We start from the raw sequence: 21,511 nt of genomic DNA, 5'->3' as shown, positions 1-21,511 counted from the left end.
TTCTATGACAAAGGGAAAACTTTGCCTGTGCCTATTTGTTTCAATGATTTATTTACCTTAATGCGAATATGGGAAGCCTTTTCATTTATATTGGTAAGCTCTCCAAAAAAGTTCTGGGTATTCTCGGTCAAAAGTAAAATCCTTATAGTGACAATAGAGTTATTGGTCCTGATATAGACTAGGTCTAACTAACTCATTAAAATTTTACCCAGTCCATCCATTTCAGTAGCAACTATGTAAGCTGATCCTCACACTGACCCTGGAAAATATGACAGTGGAACCTTTGTGTTCAATGTGCAGTTATTGAATTCACTGTTATGTGTCCTTCCGTCAGTATTCTAAGAATGTAATCAAAGTGGTCTCCAAAGTTTCATCACACTATTAGTGTCACAGACTGATATACCAGAGAATCCTCAGCCTCAGATGAATAGATTCTCTTTTCCTTTGTCAGTCTTCCCCAAGCATATGACTTATTAACATGGAGTTCCTATGCAACATATCTTCTCTGAATGACACTTCTCTAGGTCACACAAGTGACACCAGTTCCTTCCAGTCAACAGCAAGAGAGAATTCCAGAGCTGTAATTTTGGGAGACTTTGTAAAAAGCAAAAGCACTAACAAAAGCAAACACAGCAAAAATAATAGAACTCAGTTATTTATGCCATGTACTTATAAGAAATGAATACAGGAAAGCAGCTGACATCAGCTAGAATGTGCACACAAGTGGCTGAGAATTTTGTAGTCAGAGGGCACACACTACACCTGCAGAGAAATCATTACATTGGACTCCAAGTGGAAGGAAATTTTTTATCAAATAGCAAATGTTTAATAAGTGAGTTTTGCGTCTGGGTATCCATGGGATATACTCACTCATAATTGGGTTCTAGCCATAAATAAAGGTCAGTGAGTCTATAATTTGTTATCCTAAAGAAGCTAGATAAAAAGGTGAACCCAAAGAAAAGCATATAGCTATCCTCCTGGGTATGGAAAGTAGACAAGATTGCCAGGCAAAAATTGGGATCTTAAGGGGAGATGGGGAGAGAAAAGTGAGAAGGGTAGGATGGGGAGAACTTGGGGCAACGGGATGATTGGGATAAAGGAAGGTTGGATAGGGGAGCAGGGGAGAACATATCTTAATTAAGGGAGCCATCTTAGGGTTGGTAAGAGACTTAGACCTAGAGGGGCTTCCAGGTGCCCAAGGCGAGGTCCCCAGTTAGTTCCTGGGGCAGCTGAGGATAGGGAACCTGAAATGATCCTATCCCATAGCCATACTGATGAATATTTTGCATATCACCATAGAACCTTCATCTGGCGATGGATGGAGATAGAGACAGAGACCCACACTGGAGCACTGGATTGAGCTCCCAAGTCCCAGTGAGGAACAGAAGGAGGGAGAACATGAGCAAGGAAGTCAGGACCACGAGGGGTGCACCCACCCACGGAGACAGTGGGGCTGATCTATTGGAGCTCACCAAGGCCAGCTGGACTGTGACTGAAAAAGCATGGGATAAAACCGGACTCTTTGAATATGGCGGACAATGAGGGCTGCCGAGAAGCCAAGGAAAATGGCACTGGGTTTTGATCTTACTTCATGTCCTGGCTTTGTGGGAGCCTAGCCAGTATGGATGTTCTCCTTCCTAGACCAGGATGGAGGGGGGAGGACTTTGGACTTTCCACTGGGCAGGGAACCCTGACTGCTCTTCAGACTGGAGAGGGAGGGGGAGAGGAGTGGAGTTAGGGGGAGAGGAGTGGGGGGAGGAGGAAAGGAAGAGGGGAGGGGGGAGGAGTGGGAGGCTGGGAGGAGGCGGAAATTTTTTTTTCTCAATGAAAAAAATTTTGAGAAAAAAATAAGTGAGTTTTGCAAAAATGATAATGACAATATAATTTTATGGAATCCTATGTGTTTAGAAATAGGAAACTGGATAATACATCTTCTAATCTATTTTTGGAAAATTACATTGATTCAGGGAATTTGTGGTTTGTCTATTGCATGTGAAAAATAAGGTGGGTAAATTAGAGATTATTTAAAATTTCTGAGCTTCCTTAATGAACTTACAATGACTGTCATAATTACTGACTTCTGTTAAAATACATGTATCTACAATTACACACTCACACGCACACATACACACACACACACATATATATGTATATATATTTACATGTTTAAAATTCATGTTCTGATTTGTATAGAGCAAGAAACAAAAGATTAACTTAGAGGGTTTGTGGAAAAAAACAGATGTTTAATGTAACAATTAAAACAATTTTATCAGAATATAACAGATATGAGAGGGGTTGCTAGAAGAATTCCTTAGTTATGAGGAAGTCATAGGTTCCCACACTAGAACACTGGCTTTTACAGCATATTCCAGAACTTCATAGCTCCTGAAGCATTCAGCTAATGGTTCTGCAATGTCCCTATTTGTCCTCAGAGCCCTCTGCTGTTCACGAGTTTCTCTGTAGGGATGTCTGTTTGCAGATTGTTTGGTTTTATGTCTTGAAGGTGGCCTTGTTAATATTGAAATGGGCTTTGAGAGTTGAATCATAATTAGTGCTTCCACCAATTCATATTTCCTCCATTCACTCCAGACTTATTTCGAGAGACTTGCAGAATCAGTTTACACTATACCTGGTTTATGAGAACCCAGAAGCAGTGCAAGTGAGAGACGGGGTTTATAAGGGATGTACAAGGACAGGTCCTATCTCCGTCAGATGGACCTGTGGCATCTTGGGACAAGCAACATTACTATCAGTCATGCATGCTGTAGAAGATGACATGTCTAGGTGCCTCTTCTGAATCCTCAAAATAATTACAACTAGGATAAGTAACCAAGTAGAGTAACAGTGCCAGGGCAACAATTCTCTGCTGGAGGATCTAGGCCTGGGTTTTCAGCCTGAGCCTGAGGCCTGCTTTAAATTGGGGAAGATTTCTGACAGAATGAAAGAAAACACAGGGCTTGCATTTTTTTCTTCCAAATGACTGTTTTTTGTCTTGTGCTTCTTTGATTAAAATAGCTGTATACTCGGCAACATTATCTCTGCTGGATTTCCAATACTGGAAAACCAGGGAACATTTTAGAAGCAAAACAAGGGAATATTTATCATTAGTCTGCATTCATGTACTTAGTGTGCCATGTTCTAAATGCACTTTTACTACTGTGTATCTTCTAGCAGAGGATCTAAGTAAGACGCATTAGAGCCTTGGGAATCAGGAATACTGCTTAAGAAATGACTCAGAAAAATTTTGGTGTCAGTGGAATCAACTTATTCTTGCTGCTCATCTAAAAATCCAGCTTGTGAGGAAGCAGCTCACTAACATTTAGTGCTTTTCAGATGCTTATCTGGGTGGAGACCCAAGGAAGTTATTTGGGTTCATCTCACTAGGTTCAGAATGTTCCCCTATACATTGTAGTCATCATACCTAGGGACTAGTCTTTGTTCCTCTTGATTCCAGTCTCACTGTCTATCTATCTAAATATATTTTATCTATCCTTTGCTGTCTTCCTCTTCAGCTTGTAGCACATAACAAAATCATGTTTCTAAGCATGATTATTGCATTGTTGATATGTCAGAAGGTTCATGCGTAATTATAAAAGACCATTTATAAATGATATTTGGGAATATGGGTGTAGATTTATCCATACTGCTTCATGCTAATTGGGGGCTCTGTTAATCAGGTCTTTCATGGTATATCCTGTATACTAGGTTTATCTCAGTCAGCAGTTGGGTGAAGTAATTTTTTGAGGGTGTTGATGGCAACCTTTCATGAGGCCTTGGTCCATGAAACCATATTGGCTGAAGGCAATCCACAGTTTCTCATCCTTGGAGGTTCTAACCAATGTACATATCTGGCAGAGGATCCATGGCTTCTCTGACTCTGCCCTCCTTCCTTCCAGCATTCAGTAACACTCACCTTGGGGTATTGTCACCAGTCACAGGAGGAGATCCAATAGTCTCATCAGTAGACAAGAACCCTGTTTGTTTGCATAGTGGTCAGGAATGTGTGTGAGAGACCTATGAGATCCCACAGCCTATGGTATCCCATAGTCCAGGAAAGGATATAACAGAAGATAAATTTTCTTTTTTTTTTTCTTTTGGTTTTTCGAGACAGGATTTCTCTGTAGCTTTGGTGCCTGTCCTGGAACTAGCTCTTGTAGACCAGGCTGGCCTCGAACTCACAGAGATCCGCCTGCCTCTGCCTCCCGAGTGCTGGGATTAAAGGCGTGCACCACCACCGCCCGGCTTAGAAGATAAATTTTCATGCATAAGGTCAGCCATTTCTTTGTATGTTAGGAGGCAAAAATTGATTCCCAACATTCCTTTCAAGATGAAATAACTGTCTTAACATTATTGATTCATGAATCTAGAAAAGAGCGTGTGGTCTGCAGTGTTATTTTAAAGACATCTATGACTGTACCTATCTTCCTTTTTATAGACCCACCATCTTCTAGTTAGTGTGCATATGTTTTAGGGCAGTGCCAAGGATTCTCTCGTACTTTTGGTATTACTAATTTTGGGGAACCCCATAGAATTCCTGATATCCTTCCATGTTCAAAATGCTATGGTGTATTCACATTGCTCGTAGTGCTTCTTGTTATAAGAAGTCCACACCCACACTGCTCCAATTTCCCTGAGTGATGTTGGTGACACTTGATGGATACTCAACATCCCATACCACTTCTCTAATGGAACCAATTCATTCTTTATACGCTGACATAGCTCACAACCTACTCAGGGCACCTGCGTGACAGTATTTTGGGAGAAGATATGTGATGAGCCAACTGTAAGAACTCAGGGAGAGGGATCTGAGATCACCTACACAGCCCTATGTATTTGTAGAGGTGATGTCCTTACCATCATACATCCCTACTTCACTATTTGAGAGTTTGACTTGGAGTCAAGTCTAAACAAAGCTCTCTCTAGAGAATTTTGGTTTTGATTCTATTTCTCAGAGTTGCAGCATAAATGTCAAGCTTTAGATTGTGATTTCTGGTATAGGGAATTGAGTAGCAAAGGCACTAGAATACAGAGAAGCATTGGAGGTCATGGAAGGAATTCACTCTTTACATCAGGATATGAGGAATAGTTTATTCCATATACTACCACTTTCTTCATTCAAACATTCACCGATTTCTTGTCTTAGGAACTTTCCATGTACTTTTGTATTAGGGCTCATGTTGACAGCACATCTTTTTTTTTTAACCAAATAACTATATGGTCATATTCTCTATATTCACGAAATTCAATTACGGGATAAAATGTTTCTTCATTGTGTATGTGAAGATGAAGATGTGGCTCAGGAGACATTGAATCTATTCCAAGTTTCAAGTATCACTTTTATACCATATATTAAAGCTCCCATCCCATTCACCTAACAGTAACTAATAGAAGAAAAACTTGGTGATATGAGTGTTCATATTCTTTACCTTTCAATGCACTTCAAGACCTGGGCATTATTTCCTACTCTGTGTCAAGGATAAGAAGGCTCCTTATGAGTGGTTTCTCATTAGAAAAGGCTCAAGGCTCCACAAACAAAACAAGTCATTGACATTGACTCTGGCTTCCAACCAGAAATAGAGAAAAGATGATTTCACTGAAGACATCATTACACACAGTTTGAGGAATCAAGCTGAAAATAGCTTAATTTACATGAAAGAATCCATGGCTGATACTCTAAACCCTCAGGCTTGGGGAGGTCATAGTTCTTAGAAAAGAACATACTCAGCCATTTTGCTAACTGGACATATTAGTAAATTTGTTCTAAATATTTATGTTTAAACACATAGTTAGTGCTGATCACTGCCTTCATCCAATTAGCTTATTTTTCAGTAAAGAGATGCTTACTTCTGAGGCATATAATTTTTCACATTTCTTAGAAAAAGTTAATGAGTTCAGCTCTAGTAGGCATATATGTCACCTCCTCCAAGCCAAAAGAATACCTCAGTAGAGAGGGTGGAAAACATGTAAAGCCCAGAGAATGAGGAGGAGTCCTATTCTGTAGAACTCCATCACAATGTGAGCAGACCAACAAGAGATCCTTATTTTCATCATATTTGAGTTGACAAAAGTTTTCTCTTTGCTTTGAATACCCACTTGGTCTTCTCCAGTGAGAACAATCAGAAGGTTCCAATAATGTGTTGGAGGATATCCCACAACACACAAGACTTTCCCTAAATCATACAGGTGCCACAAACAGGGACATCTGATATTCAGATCAAGGATCTGTGACTCAGATTATCACTGAAGAGACACAAAATTATTTGCAACTGAATCAGTGTAAGGAAGGACTCTTTTGAAAAATACAAGGGAGAAAGAAATGTATTACATGATGAAATTAAAATCTTGTAAACTTTTAAAGTGTGTTTAAATACCTTGGTAGAGGTAGCATATTTATTTTAGCCAAAAACAAATTGATTACAAACCAGGAATCTGAGAAGACCAGAATAAAATTTAAGACCTACAAATTACAATGCAATTTGACAGCATTTCCTGAAAGGGTTATGAAACTCAGGGACACCTTAAGCAGGGTGTTAGCCAAGAACTTCCTGCAGGCTTCTGAAGCTGAGATGCTATTTGCTTCCATGTTATAAGTACCAGAGTATAGCCAGGATCAATGATAAATTTTATGTTCATGGTTCATGTGAGGATGATAGAGTGTAGGAAATCAATGTTAATTGTCCTACCAGGATATTCCCACATGATCTGTTGGCTCTAACCAAAATCCTAAATTCTTCTCTAACTAGAACATTAACTGAATCTCTGTTGTGAATCTAGGGACCCCAATCTCAATGACTCCTGAGTCTCTTCAAGATTGATCCCAGTGCCCACAGCATAGCTAGGTCTTCCCTGTGTGATGCCCTCTATCTTGTTCATATGAGATCACAAGCTGTATAGAAAAATAAACATTACAAAGAAAACAGAACTTCAAAAATATTCAGATACATTAAGATTGTGATGAGAAAATATCTCTGATACACAGAGCAAGCCAAGAATCTGAGAAGACAACCCTTCATGGGCTTGAGCACCTGCTTTAATTCAAGACTCTGAAAAGTCTTGTCATAGGACTGGCAAGTCTCTGTTGGCCCTTATTATTGCTTGCTGTTCCCGTGTTCTCTGTAGGAAGGTTTCATCCAGGTTCACATTGGAGTTCAGTCACCGTGTCTCTGGTAGAGTAATATATGACTGTGTTGTCAGTTTTCAGAATTCAGTCTTAAGAAAACTTGCCTCTTGGAGGTGTTCCTGCTGATGGTTACCGAGGATTTGAGAAATGAATTATAATCAGTGTTTTCATTATACCATATTATTCACATTAACTCCAGACCCTATCTTGGAGACTGGTGGACCCAGTGTACATGATAGCTGGTTAATGAAAACACAGAGACAGTGCAGGTGAGAGACAGGTTCTGGGTCTGTGATTGTTACACCAGATCAATTTCTGATTTCTTCACCTGGAACTGGGACAGTGCACCTGGGGAAAAGCAATATCACCATCATTTAAATATTCCATACATGATATACCTGGTTCTCTCTCTTTAAACCCTGAAACAATTACAGGTTGGAAAGGTCAAGAGGCAGAGAAGCAGCACCAGGACACCCATGCTCTTCTGGAGGCTCCAGTGTAAGGGAGATGGGGCTTCTCAGCTAGGTCTTGGCTTTCATTCTGGGCCCGAGGGCTGCTTTTCATTGGAGGTAGTTCCTGAGAGGATAAAGGAAGCCCAGAAAGTTTCCTTTCCTTTATGACTGACTTTTTCTTTGTGCTTCTTAGTAGAAATGGAAATGGATGCTAAGGAATATTTTCCTGGTTCTGGGTGGGTTTTTAATCCCTGACAAATAAGAAATTTTTTGAGTCACACTGTGCAGACATGACAGGCAAAAGATAGGAATGTTCATGGTGAGTCCACATTCATTCAATGATCATGGAGCAGGGTACAATTACTTGATGCATTTGAATTTCTCAGGTAATTAATAAAGTGGATTAAGGATGTAATTTGAGCTCATAGTCATTAGAAATCTTACTTAACAAAAATTAAAATTTATTATTTTGGTGTCAGTCGAGACAATTTACTCTTGTCCCTCATATAGAAGATAACTTGTGATTACTAAAATTTTGTACATGTGATCTCATGTGTTCATCTGGGAAAAAAAAAACACAAGTTACTGACTTGGACCCTATCTTATTAAGCTCACACTATTTACCTTCCTAATTAGGAACACCGTACATGGGCACTTTTCCCTGAACATCTTTATTTACTTCAGTCTGATCTTCTCTTTGCATTTTTATATCTCACTTTCTCTGTCCTCAGGTTGTAGCATATAAGAACCCAGGATTTGTGATTATGGCATTGGTGATACCGGAGAAATCCAGCAGTTCATAACACCCCTTGAAAAGAAGTAGCATGCAGCCAGGCTTGAGGGTTAAGTGATCTGAAGTAATAAAACGATATAGTGATAACAAGACATGGAAGGAGGACATACTTGAACTTTGTGGTGGGGATAGCCATAGAGGATAAGGCACTTTTCTGCTATTTTCACATGCCTTGGTAATGTAAATCACCAGGGAAGGGAAATGAGGAGCTGTAACCAACCGGCCCTGTCAGATCCTGGAAAACATCCACCATTTTCTATGTATTTATACCCCATATTTCATGCCCCTCATTTTGTTGTGCATAATCTGTTTACTGTGAGTGGTAGTGGTGGAGCTAAAACATAAGATAGATGAGACAGTCATCCTTGCAAATACTGATTGAAAAACAACACTATGAGTGTTGTGTTCTTCTTATTTATGATATTTGGGAGGTTAAAAGAATATTTCTCAGAAATGTTTACTATGTCTAATCTTGGGTTTGTCTGGTATTTTCATTGTGGTTACAAAAATTGGGAAAGGATATCACAGATACATTTCTGACACTACATTTGAGAACTTGCTTTTTGTTTACTTATTCAGGTATTTTTGACTTTGGTAACTTCAGAGATACTTTCTATCTGTATTCTCTACTCTCTTGCTCCTTGGGTTTTTCTTTCCTGTGAATCTGCCTAGAAGGAAGTTACTAAGCAAAAGTCATTTGCAAAAAGAATGAGTTGATGGTAAAGTCACACATTATATTTTATTATCTTCTATTTGAGAGGTGGATATTTATTCTTAAGAGTTTCATAAGTCATTTTTTCTATGTGGTGGACAAATGGCAATCATTTAATGGGACACATCATGACAATATCAGCCTGTCCATTTGTGTTGTACTTAGAATTCCATCAACATAATATAAAATAGAGTCAACAGGAAACAAAGAACATCAGCTAGGAAATATGCCTTCATCATTTTGGTCTGCATGCAAGACTTTGGGAATTATTTTCTTGTTTAATGACAGGTGTGAGAGAGCCCCAGGCTGGTGTTGAAGATGCCATCAATGATAAGGTATTCCTGGTTTGTATAAGAAAGCAGACTGAACAACCATGGAGACCAGGCTGGTAAATCAGAGTTTCTGACTCAGTTCCCACATTCAGGTTCTATCTAGATTTGATGTCCTGATTTTCCTCATGATGGATTGTAAGAGTTAACATGACAGAAACCCTTTCATTCCCATGTTGTTTTTGTTCAAAGTGTTGATTACATTAAAAAATCACAAGGTAGCAGAACTGAAACTTTTTCTCATGAAATTAAGGAAGTAGGAGACATGACAGGCTGTCCAACTTCATTCTCAGACACACACAGAGTCCCTCCAAAGACACTATCTGCATATCTGTGCTCCACATTCACTGTGATATCCTAACTCAAAACTAAGATAGAAAACAACTGATAAATATACACAAATTCAACTCTAGCCTTCAAACACATGTAAATACCATGTACTATGCATGCACAGTATAGCTAATTAACATTTACAGCCATCCAAACATTGCCTTTACTCTGCATGGGATTCACAATTTGTATTTATTTAGACCTGTGCCTTGGATATTGCAGACCTTGATGAACTGCTTGCTGTAAAACCCAAGAGATAAACTCCTGTAGACTTATCCCTTCTCCACAACTTCCCAACTGCATTTTCTACTCTGGGAACTTCCATTCAATTTCCAGCCATGAGAGTGGCTCATTTAAGACTATGAAAGCAAGAAATGATATTTTTCTAAGTGCTTAATTGTAGAGGCGTAAACGAATGCAGACAGTTTGTAAAAATATATATATAGTTTTAATGCAGAAATAGACTTACAGAACCACCGTTCCCGCGGAGACCAGGAAAGTAGAAGAGGAAGCTCGGAGCACGCTCGCCAAATTTATAGGCAGACATTAGCCCGAGGCGAACACGCCCCCTAAGGGGCGGGACTTATCCCTACATCTCCCCTTTTTGTCTAAATAAGACAGAACTAAACCAAATACAACTACATACAATAACAACAAATACTAAATATAACAAACAATATTGAGAACAAAAGCTTTGCTAAACATTCTATCTCAAGGAGTCCAAATAATGTAAAGAGTAACTACAATTATATAATCTTCAACTCAGTCAAAGATCTGAGAAGGGAATAAACACTACTCAACAAACGAGATATATCCAAAATGTGCAACAATTGACAGACAACTGACTACCTGGGCAATCACCCAAAGTCTCGTTTGCAATGTTGAGTCAACCAATTTTGGCTAAAGCCTAACATAACTGACATACCATTATTAAAGGCAAGGAACTTTTCAAAACTATCTTACCCTGTCTTGGCAGGATATGACAGTCCTGTTTTATCTTTTGATGCACGCTCTGTATCTGTGTCAGTGGTTGAGGTATAGGCATTTCTTTGCCCAAAGGCCAGTTCTGCCAAATAGAAAGGCTCCAGGTGGAGTGTCTTTGGTGCTCAACATTCTCTCGGGAATGGAGTGGTGTTGCCAGGAGCAATTGTGTCTCACTATCACGAAACTCTGAGTTAGATTAAAGGCCATTTTCTACAGCTCTTTGAAGAGGTTGAAGATTATCTATCTATACTGAGTATAATCTCTATATATCTAAAGAACCTGATTAGTCTGATTATAAATGACAAACTTAGATGACTATTTATCTATATAATTCTCAATATCTATCTAACTTAAAGACAAAGACAATAAACAACTGTGTAACAAATGAGGATAATGACCTCCAAATATAAACACTGTACAAATATACATTGCAATATGGTAAATATATATCAATGCACAAACATTATATAAGTATCTTAATCAGAGGTAGAAATGTACATCGCAATATGGTAAATGTATACAATATATATATCAATACAATATATGTCAATATATAAAAATGTTTTAAACAGACATAGAAACATGCATGCATACAATAGTCAATATAATTTAACTTTGTTTCAATATACAAGAATTGATACCAATATATTTGTCTAAAAGCAGTAACTCACAATTATAAATCTATAATCCCATCATTCCCTCTTTTTTTTTTTTTCAAAATGATCCCTGAGCTTATAAAATTCCTCCCCCAACCTCCCAACCCCTAAATGATGTCCCTAAACCCAGGGGTAAACTTTACTGGGAGAGGGGACGTCGTCCTCTAGAATTACTTCCAGCTGTCATGGGGGCGACGTTCTTTCTGGGGGATCCTGTGAAAGTAAAATGATGGTTAAATTTCAAGATCAATGTCTTTTAAAATTGCAAATAGTCTCTGAGTATTTTGTGGAGGTCTGGCCAGAATGTTGTACAAGATGTGCACCATTTCAGCTAACCAAGTTGGGATCGTCTTGTGCAGCTGGTATCCAAAACAGGTCTTGTAGTAGTGCTATCAGTATCATGACGTCATCTCAACCAGGTAGAGTTGTTGTTGTGGGGCCCCATCTTCTTCCTGGAAACTTCAAATGTCACTTCGGGAAAAACTCATTGTTCATTGTGAAAAACTTAAACATTAATCATATAGACATATATATACATACATATATATATTCAATAAAAGGCATGATATATATATTCAATGAAAAGTATGATAGATATGAAGAAAAGCAAGGATGTTTTCTAAACTCATATTTCTTTCTGTCCCATATCATGGCTCTTGACATGAGACAGAAACTCCAGAAACTCTGGGTTTTTCTCTTACTAACAGGCTTGGAATTGGAGAAGGACTGAGCCAGAGTCCAACTTCAAAACCAGCTCTATATATTTATAAAGAAATGTTTAATAAGATATATAAATAAAAATTAATACTTACAAAATGTGTCCATCCATCAGTAATTAAATATTCAGGGTTCCTTAATTTCTTTGAAGATGAGTGTTTTCCTGTGGAGATAAGAAAAGAACCCCGCCTCCAAACCTATCTGTATTTCTTACCATCAGTATGTTCGCCATCCTTATGAAAGAATTGTTATTTATCTTTTCCAAGTGGCTTCTCTTCTTCAAACCGAACCTTTATTAATTTTGATGGTATCCACAATTTTTCCTCACCTGTGGAGATAAGAGCAAAACCCCTTCCCCAACGTAGCACATATCCTGGCTTCCATTGTGAGGTCAGCACATCCTTGAAATAAACTGGTTGATTTAGTTCAGTAGACTTTTCCATTATCCAATGTCTTTCTGCAGCCGTTGTTCCCTTCTCATTAGCGTTGAGAAAATTCAAGGTTAACGAAGCATTATGTAGCCTATTTCTGGGGGTGTTTTCCACCCCTTTCTGTTTGTTCAACATATCTTTTATAGTTCGATTTGATCTTTCTATGACTGCTTGACCTGTAGGATTGTATGGTATACCTGTAACATGCTTGATATTGTAATAATCAAAAAACCGTTTCATTTTCCTAGAAACATAAGCAGGACCATTGTCCGTTTTTATTTGTGTAGGTATACCCATGATAGCCATGACTTCTAATAAATGAGTGATTACTGAATCAGCTTTTTCTGAACTTAAAGCAGTTGCCCACTGAAAGCCTGAATAAGTGTCAATGGTGTGATGAACATATTTTAATTTGCCAAATTCTGCAAAGTGGAACACATCCATCTGCCAGATTTCATTCCTTTGGGTGCCCTTTGGATTAGCCCCTGCAGGCAGTGGCGTTTGGTTATAGAAAGAGCAAGTAGGGCATTTCTTTACAATCTCCTTAGCTTGTTGCCATGTAATTGAAAACTCTTTCTTCAAACCTTTGCTATTAACATGATGTTTTTTATGAAATTCAGAGGCTTGTAGCACACTACCAATCAGTAATTGATCAATTTCTGCATTACCTTGTGCTAGAGGACCTGGCAGACCCGTATGGGATCGGATGTGTGTTATGTACATAGGGCAAAGCCTGTTTCTGATCAAATCTTGAACCTGGAGAAACAATGAGGTTAGTTCAGTATCATCAGGTATAAATTCAGCAGTTTCAATATGTAAAATAACTCTTTCTGCGTATTGTGAATCTGTAACTATATTAATAGGTTCTTTAAAATCCCTTAGCACCATAAGAATGGCATATAATTCTGCCTTCTGGACAGAATTATACGGACTTTGTTCCACCTTATCCAAGTCTTCTGATTTGTAACCTGCCTTCCCTGATTTATTGGCATCAGTATAGAATGTACGGGCTCCAGTTATTGGAGCATCACGGACGATTCGAGGAAGAATCCAAGAAGTTCTCTTTATGAAGTTAAGCCGCTTGCTTTTTGGATAGTTGTTATTAATGTCTCCCAAAAAATTAGCACAAGCTCTTTGCCATGGTTCATTATCTTCCCATAATTTCTTTAGTTCATCAGCAGTGAAGGGCACTATAATTTCTGCTGGGTCTATGCCTGCTAGTTGACGAAGTCTCAGCTTGCCTTTTATAATTAACTCAGAGACTTTTTCCACATAAGTTTTCAGTTTCTTACTTGGTTTATGTGGTAAAAAGATCCATTCCAAAATAATATCATCTCTCTGCATTAAAATTCCTGTAGGAGAAATTTTTGATGGTAGTATGACAAGAATACAATCGAGCTCTGGATTCACCCTGTCCACATGTGCCTGTTGTAATTTTTCCTCAATCATTGTCAGTTCCTTTTCTGCTTCAGCTGTTAATTCTCTGGGACTGTTTAAATCTTTATCACCATCCAAGGTTTTGTTCAAATGAATTATTAGATCAGGTGTTATTCCAATAGCTGGTCGTAGACTGGAAATGTCTCCTAACAGTCTTTGAAAGTCATTAAGAGTCCGTAGGCGATCTCTCCTAATTTGTGCTTTTTGTGTCTTAATTTTTTGCAAACCTATTTTATAACCTAAATAATTAACAGAATCTCCCTTCTGAATCTTTTCAGGAGCGATTTGCAATCCCCATTTAGGTAAAAGTATCTTTATTTCTTCAAACAGTCTGTTCAAGGTATCCATGTTTGAATCGGATAACAAGATGTCGTCCATGTAATGGTATACTATAGATTTGGGAAATTTCTTGCGTATTATTTGCAATGGTTGGTTCACAAAATATTGGCACAGGGAGGGGCTATTTAACATACCCTGGGGGAGAACGGTCCAGTGGTACCTCCTCGAAGGTTGAGAATTGTTATAAGTAGGCACTGTGAAGGCAAATTTTTCTCTATCTTCTTTTTGCAAAGGTATAGTGAAAAAACAATCCTTTAAATCAATAACTATGAGAGGCCATCCTTTTGGTAATAAAGAGGGCAAAGGAATTCCAGATTGCAGAGGGCCCATAGGTTGAATAACCTTGTTGATGGCCCTGAGATCTGTCACCATTCTCCATTTACCTGATTTTTTCTTAACCACAAATACAGGAGAATTCCAAGGGCTGGTAGATTCTTCTATATGTCCAGCATCTAATTGTTCTTGTACCAGCTGTTCTAAAGCCTGTAACTTTTCCTCAGCTAAAGGCCATTGCTTTGTCCATATTGGTTTCTCAGTCAACCATTTTAGAGGCAAGGCTGTTGGTATCTCTGAAGGGACATCAATTGCTTGTTCTTGTACAGCCCGAATGGCCGGTTTTCTCCGTTTGAAATATCTTTTAATATTATTCTCAGAACTATAGGCTCTAGAAGTAGCAGGAATGTTAATTTCGGTATTCCATTGTTGTAATAGGTCACGACCCCATAAATTCATTGCGATATTGGCTACATATGGCTTTAATTTTCCTATTTGTCCCTCTGGCCCTATACATTCAACCCATCTCGTGCTCTGCCTTACTCGAGATAGGGTTCCAATTCCCAGGAGCTGAACATTTACATTCTGAAGAGGCCAATACGGATGCCAAGATTCTGGGGTAATGATACTTACATCAGCACCTGTGTCCAGCAGGCCAGTAATAAAAATGCCATTTACACACACTCTCAGTTTAGGTCTTTGATCATTTATAGAAGTTTGCCAAAACACACGTAACTTATCTTTCTGATCATTATTGCTTGTAACAGTAGGCATGGGGCTTCCTAATTGTCCTGATGAGGCACGTTCTCTGCAGAAACTGGATATGACTGAACCATGTTTGCCATGGGGGCCTGTGAGGCCCCCCCTCTCACGTTTCCCGACTGTATCAGGTTGCCTTGTCTATCTCTTGTAGACCTGCATTCATTCGTCCAATGTCTGCCTTTTCCACATCTTCTACATAAACCTGAAGGCTGAGTCCTCCTATTTCTGTTATTTCTAGAAGATGCATTATTATTATTATTTCTGAAAGATGCATTATTATTATTATTATTTCTGAAAATCCGTTGTCTACAATTCCTTTTCATATGACCCATTTTGCCACAATTAAAACATTTGGTATTCTGGTGTCTCCTTTTACCATTGGAAATTGCTTCTTCTACCCATGCTTCAGTGCCATAATCAAATGTATCAACATTGAGTGTATGCAAGACCCATTCTTCCAAAGGCGCTGATCTGAGCTTTAAAGGCCCCAAAATCCTTTTGCATTCCACATTTGCATTTTCATAAGCCAAAGACTCAATCATTATACGTCTTGCTTCTGGGTCAGATATCCCTATTTGTACAGCCTTAGTTAATCTTTGTAAAAAGTCACTAAAGGGTTCTCTCTGACCCTGTTTAACTCTGACAAATGATTCTATTCTCTGTCCTGGGTCTTGTACCCTGTCCCAAGCCCTTAAGGCTGCTGTAGTACACATGGAGAGTGTGTTTTCATCCAAATTAGCTTGTTCCTGAGGGTCGGAAAAGAGCCCTTCACCTAGAAATTTATCTAGGGAAATGTCAATTCCCTTTGCTTTTTCCTGCTGTTCTAAGAGTCTAGCCTCTTGCCTGAATAAGCATTGCCATTTCAATTGCGGTCCACTCTCAAGTACTGCAGAGCTCAGCTGGAGCCAGTCCAAGGGGGTTGCTCTGTTTGTCGTGGCCCAAGATCTTAGCATCTCTTTAACAAAAGAGGCTTGCATCCCAAAAGTCATGACAGCCTGTTTAATTTCCTTGAGGTCATTCATACGGACAGGCTCCCATGTATCCTCCTTGATGACCCTAGGGTTTCTGGAACCAACCACCTTCTCTGTTGTTATTACTGGAAAGGCAGGTAGAGCTGTCGGTAGAGCTTTGTGGAAATTGTCCCGGAGAGATTTACCCACAGATGTAGTTAAAATTTGCCCTTCTACCCTTTGCTCTTCTTCATCAGAATTCAGAAATTCCTCAATCTTTTCAATTCTATTCACTATTGCCTTCTGCAATGTCTGAATCTCCTGTCCAGAATTATGTTCCAAAGCCTTCATTGAGGATTCTAAAGTATGAAGTTTGTCCGTTAGAGATAACATCTTATCTTTGGACATAATTTTTATGGCATAAACTGTGCCTTCTTGTATTGACACTCTTTCCATCAATTTGTCATAAGCTTTAGACAAAATCCAATTGTCACATTCAGCAGTTTTGATTCTCTCAGTTAATGTTTCATTTCCTACAGAAAGGGATTGAATCTTATTGTCCAAATCAGCTGTTCCCTCTTCCATAGTAATGAATTTCTCCTTAATATCAGCCACTAATGTTTCAGTTCCTACAGAGAGGGACTGAACCTTACGATCCAGATCAGCTGTTCCCTCTTCCATAGTAATGAATTTCTCCTTAACATCAGCCTGGAGAGCCTCAAACTGATTCTTGAGAAGATTGTTATCAGCCTGGAGAACTTCAAACCGATTCTCGAGAAGATTGTTATCAGTCTGGAGAACTCCAAACTGATTCTTGAGAAGATTGTTATCAGTCTGGAGAACTTCAAACTGATTCTTGAGAAGATTGTTATCAGTCTGGAGAACTTCAAACCGATTCTTGAGAAGATTGTTATCAGTCTGGAGAACTTCAAACTGATTCTTGAGAAGATTGTTATCATTCTCAATTGTTTTTAAGCGTTCTATTTCTGCCTTAAGAATCCTGGATTCATCTCGTAAAGACTTTATCATATTTCTATTATCAAACCATTTGGTGCCAATGAAAACTACGAATCCCAGAAGGATCCATAGAGGTGGCGTGATAGACACCTCTTGTAAAATCTCCCACATGGTACAATTAAAAAAACTGTTAAATTCTTGAACAGTAATGTGTTCAGACATTTTATTTATAAAAGAAAAAAAAAATTTTTACCTGCAATGATCGGTTCCTGCCAGTTGTTGGTCTCTGTGTTTTTGGAGCCTGTCCTAGAACTAGCTCTTGTAGACCAGGCTGGCCTCGAACTCACAGAGATCCACCTGTCTCTGCCTCCCAAGTGCTGGGATTAAAGGCGTGTGCTACCACTGCCTGGCAGGCCTCAAACTCACAGAGATCCGTCTGCCTCTGCTTCCCAAGTGCTGGGATTAAAGGCGTGTGCTACCACTGCCTGGCAGGCCTCAAACTCACAGAGATCCGCCTGCCCTTGCCTCCCAAGTGCTGGTATCAAAAGCGTGCGCCACCACTGCCCTGCCAAGTCACTTTGTGTCAGACCAAATCTGCCGCTGTGGCAGCTTTTGTTGCAAAACCGCAGGTACTTAAGCTTCCGCTAATTCAGGCAGTGGGGTTCCGCTGTAAAACTTAGCCAAGGCAGGCAGAATGGGCCTGTGTGGCCGAGTATGTCTCGGACTCGGCACTGGGGCCGGAGTCACGAACTGAAAAACAGCACCCAGGAGGGTGCTGTGTTAGCTAGCGGGCTACCCGCTTGAGTCGAGGGCAAAATAGCCCGACGTTGGACGCCAAAATGTAGAGGCGTAAACGAATGCAGACAGTTTGTAAAAATATATATATAGTTTTAATGCAGAAATAGACTTACAGAACCACCGTTCCCGCGGAGACCAGGAAAGTAGAAGAGGAAGCTCGGAGCACGCTCGCCAAATTTATAGGCAGACATTAGCCCGAGGCGAACACGCCCCCTAAGGGGCGGGACTTATCCCTACACTTAATTCCTATTTTTAAGTGAGTTTGGTTCTTAAACCAAGATCTTTCACATGGTGACAAAGAACTCTATCACAGAGCTACAAGCCTAGCTCAGTCTTTTAAAACATCACATTTTTTTCTATAGAAAATAATTTTTGATGACTGCATTTATGCACTACCAAAAAAACAGGAACCACAATTTTTTTTCCTTGACACCCAGCACTTATAACTGATTCTGCAAAGGATCAATTACTGCCAGGCAGTGGTGGCACATGCCTTTAATTCCAGCACTTTGGGACAGAGGCAGGCAGATCTCTGTGAGTTTGAAGCCAGTGTGGTGTATAAGAGCTAGTTCCAGGATAGACTCCAAAGCTAAAGAGAAATCCTATCTTAAATACACAAAAACAAAACCAAACAAACAGAAGGATCAATTTACTGAGCATAGATTTGAGAATGTTGGGGTACTGAGGATAAATCAAAACAGACAAAGAAAACAGAAGGAAGAGAACACGAAGTATGGAAACCGCACCCTCAGCTGGTGACTCCTATTCTCATTCTGGACGCCATGACCTTTTCAAGACTACTGTGTAGTGGAACCACAGATTGTGCTGGAATCTCACTACTCATGTTCAACACCACACACCTGAATGAAAAGAAAAATAAGAACATACTGCCCATATGTGTAACAGTGTCTATCACACATCTTAAAGAAGACAGGTCCTGTTGATCTGTGTTCTCTGCCTTTGATGCTTTGGGAATCATTGGGCTCTTCAGGAAGAATGGAAACTGAAATGTCTTCAGAATCTTGCTCAGCGTAAGGGAGGCCCTGAGCCTGAAATCAAACCTTGAATCCCAGCCTTGCTGCTCACCTGACCTCAGAGCAGCTTTCTGTCATCAGATGATGCTATGGTAACCTCTCTAATGGAAACTATTTATAGATGATGAGAAAGCTTGCATCACTGAAGCAAGCACACAACACTCAGACATATACACACAAAGAAATATACAAAAGAGACAATCCTTTCCAAAAACACACTTACAAGGGCAGATGGATATTATATATATATATATATATATATATATATATATATATATATATATATATATATTAACTTCATATGATATTTGAAAATATTCTTTTTCCTCATATTGTTATTTATTCTTCTTAAAAACAAGTCAGCATGCTCATTTATAATGCACCGTGGTTACATTTTTTAATCCCACTACCTTTTCTCCTTTTTCTTTCACTTCTTTTACCCTTCTGGCCTCTCAGCTCTCATGTCTTTTCTGTTCTATCCTCCATTCTTTCCTGATTTTCTGCACCAACTCTGCTTCTTTTTCTGTTCATCAAGAAGTGAGATTGCAGGGTCACATCACCTTGTGTGATTCTCTGAGTGCCCCCCCCCCAGTTTCTATAATGTCTCAGTTGAACCACATTCCCTTTCCCTAGCACAGACATTCCTTTTCCTCCATTAAATAACACTCGGTTTTATTCTTTCCTTGGGTAAATGGCACTTATATCATTAGTTACAGGCAACCAATTCTTTTGGGTTTAAGATCCATTTCTGTGGTTATTAAAAATATCAGCTTTATGCATCCTCTTCTTGCCCACTGGTCAAGTGAAGCATCCCAATGAGAGGATGGAGGGCAGAACAATGTGTGTTCATGATGACATCACCTCTCAGCACTGGGTTCCCAGTGTTATCTATTAACTTCCTGACTCAAAACATAGAGAAGTGGAAGAAAGGAGTTTTTCTTGAAAAGAAAAAAAATTTAACTGTTCTCTTCGATGACTGAAATTCTGTTATAATTTTAACAGGGAGTAGTGATGTTTCAGATGCAGTATTTATTAATCAAAATAATAAATATATTTTGAAATATTACCATTTGAATCATGGTCTCATGTAAACTACACAGGAAGTATATCATTGGGATAAATCACAGAATTGAATGAGAAATTTTTAAAAAATACACTGTTTTAATTAGGGGTTGATGCTTCTGTATGGGTAGTGTAGTACTCATGGAGACAAACAGATGGCCCAGTGTCCTCTAGACTCACATGTGGTTCTGAGATGCCTGACTCTTCTAGGGTTTACCTTCTTCTTTGGCTTCTTCAGGAACTGATGCTGATCACTATACAGGATCATTTTGCTCTGTGTGGTGATCTGCATTTCGTTCAGGTAAAAGCACATCCTCAGTTTAAAAAGCAACTATAATGGAACTGTGAAAAACAAGTTTTTACCACACAAGAACCCATCAGTGGTTTCTGAACACAGAAATCAAAATTCTTAATTAAAGAAATAAATGGGTGTGAATGTCAACCAGGGAATGTGGAGACAAAACCATCACTGGGACTCATTGGACAACCAGACTATACAGTCGTTGAGATCCAGGCCAGGTGAGAGAAATGGTCTCAAAACAAGTGGTACAAATTGTTAGAGAAATGCATTATATGTCAGCATACACACACACACACACACACACACACACACACACACACACACACACACCCAGAGAGAGAGAGAGAGAGAGAGAGAGAGAGAGAGAGAGAGAGAGAGAGAGAGAGAGAGAATGAGACATAGACAGAAATAGGGAGATAGAAAGAGATAAAGGGAAACAAGGAGAAACACTATAATAAATAAATTCAAAACTGGAACCAGAACATTCAATGGTTACTACAACCATACCTGTAGAGAAAAATCTCTAAGTGTGATAAGAGGAGACAGTGCAGACACAAAGAAGTCCAGTCTTTCATGCTTCTCTGAGCAGGCTCTTCTGTTACCCAGATCTCTAAGTGCTCTCAGCGCCCCCTCCTGGTCCTATGTCCCCACAGTGGTGTTTTTGTCTGAGCTCACAGTAACATTCACTCACTGTGTCTCTTGTGCAGTAATACACGGCTGTGTCCTCTGACCTAAGACTGCTCATTTGCAGGTACAGAGTGTTCTTGGCATTGTCTCTGGAGATTGTGAACCGGCCCTTCACAGTGTCGGGATAGTAGGTGACAGTACCATCGTAAATAATGGTTGCCACCCACTCCAGCCCCTTCTTGGGAGCCTGGCGGACCCAGGCCATTGCATGACTACTGAAGGTGAATCCAGAGGCTGCACAGAAGAGTTTCAGGGACTTTCCAGGCTGCACTAAGTCTCCCCCAGACTCCAGCAATTGCACCTCACACTGGACACCTGTAAACACACACAATTCTGGTTAGAAAACTGACATAGAAGATATATTTCTCTTTTCCATGGACACACAAT

This window comes from Microtus pennsylvanicus, chromosome 14 (genome assembly GCF_037038515.1).
Source record: "Microtus pennsylvanicus isolate mMicPen1 chromosome 14, mMicPen1.hap1, whole genome shotgun sequence".
Classification (NCBI taxonomy): Eukaryota; Metazoa; Chordata; class Mammalia; order Rodentia; family Cricetidae; genus Microtus; species Microtus pennsylvanicus.
This window is presented reverse-complemented; position numbering follows the sequence as displayed.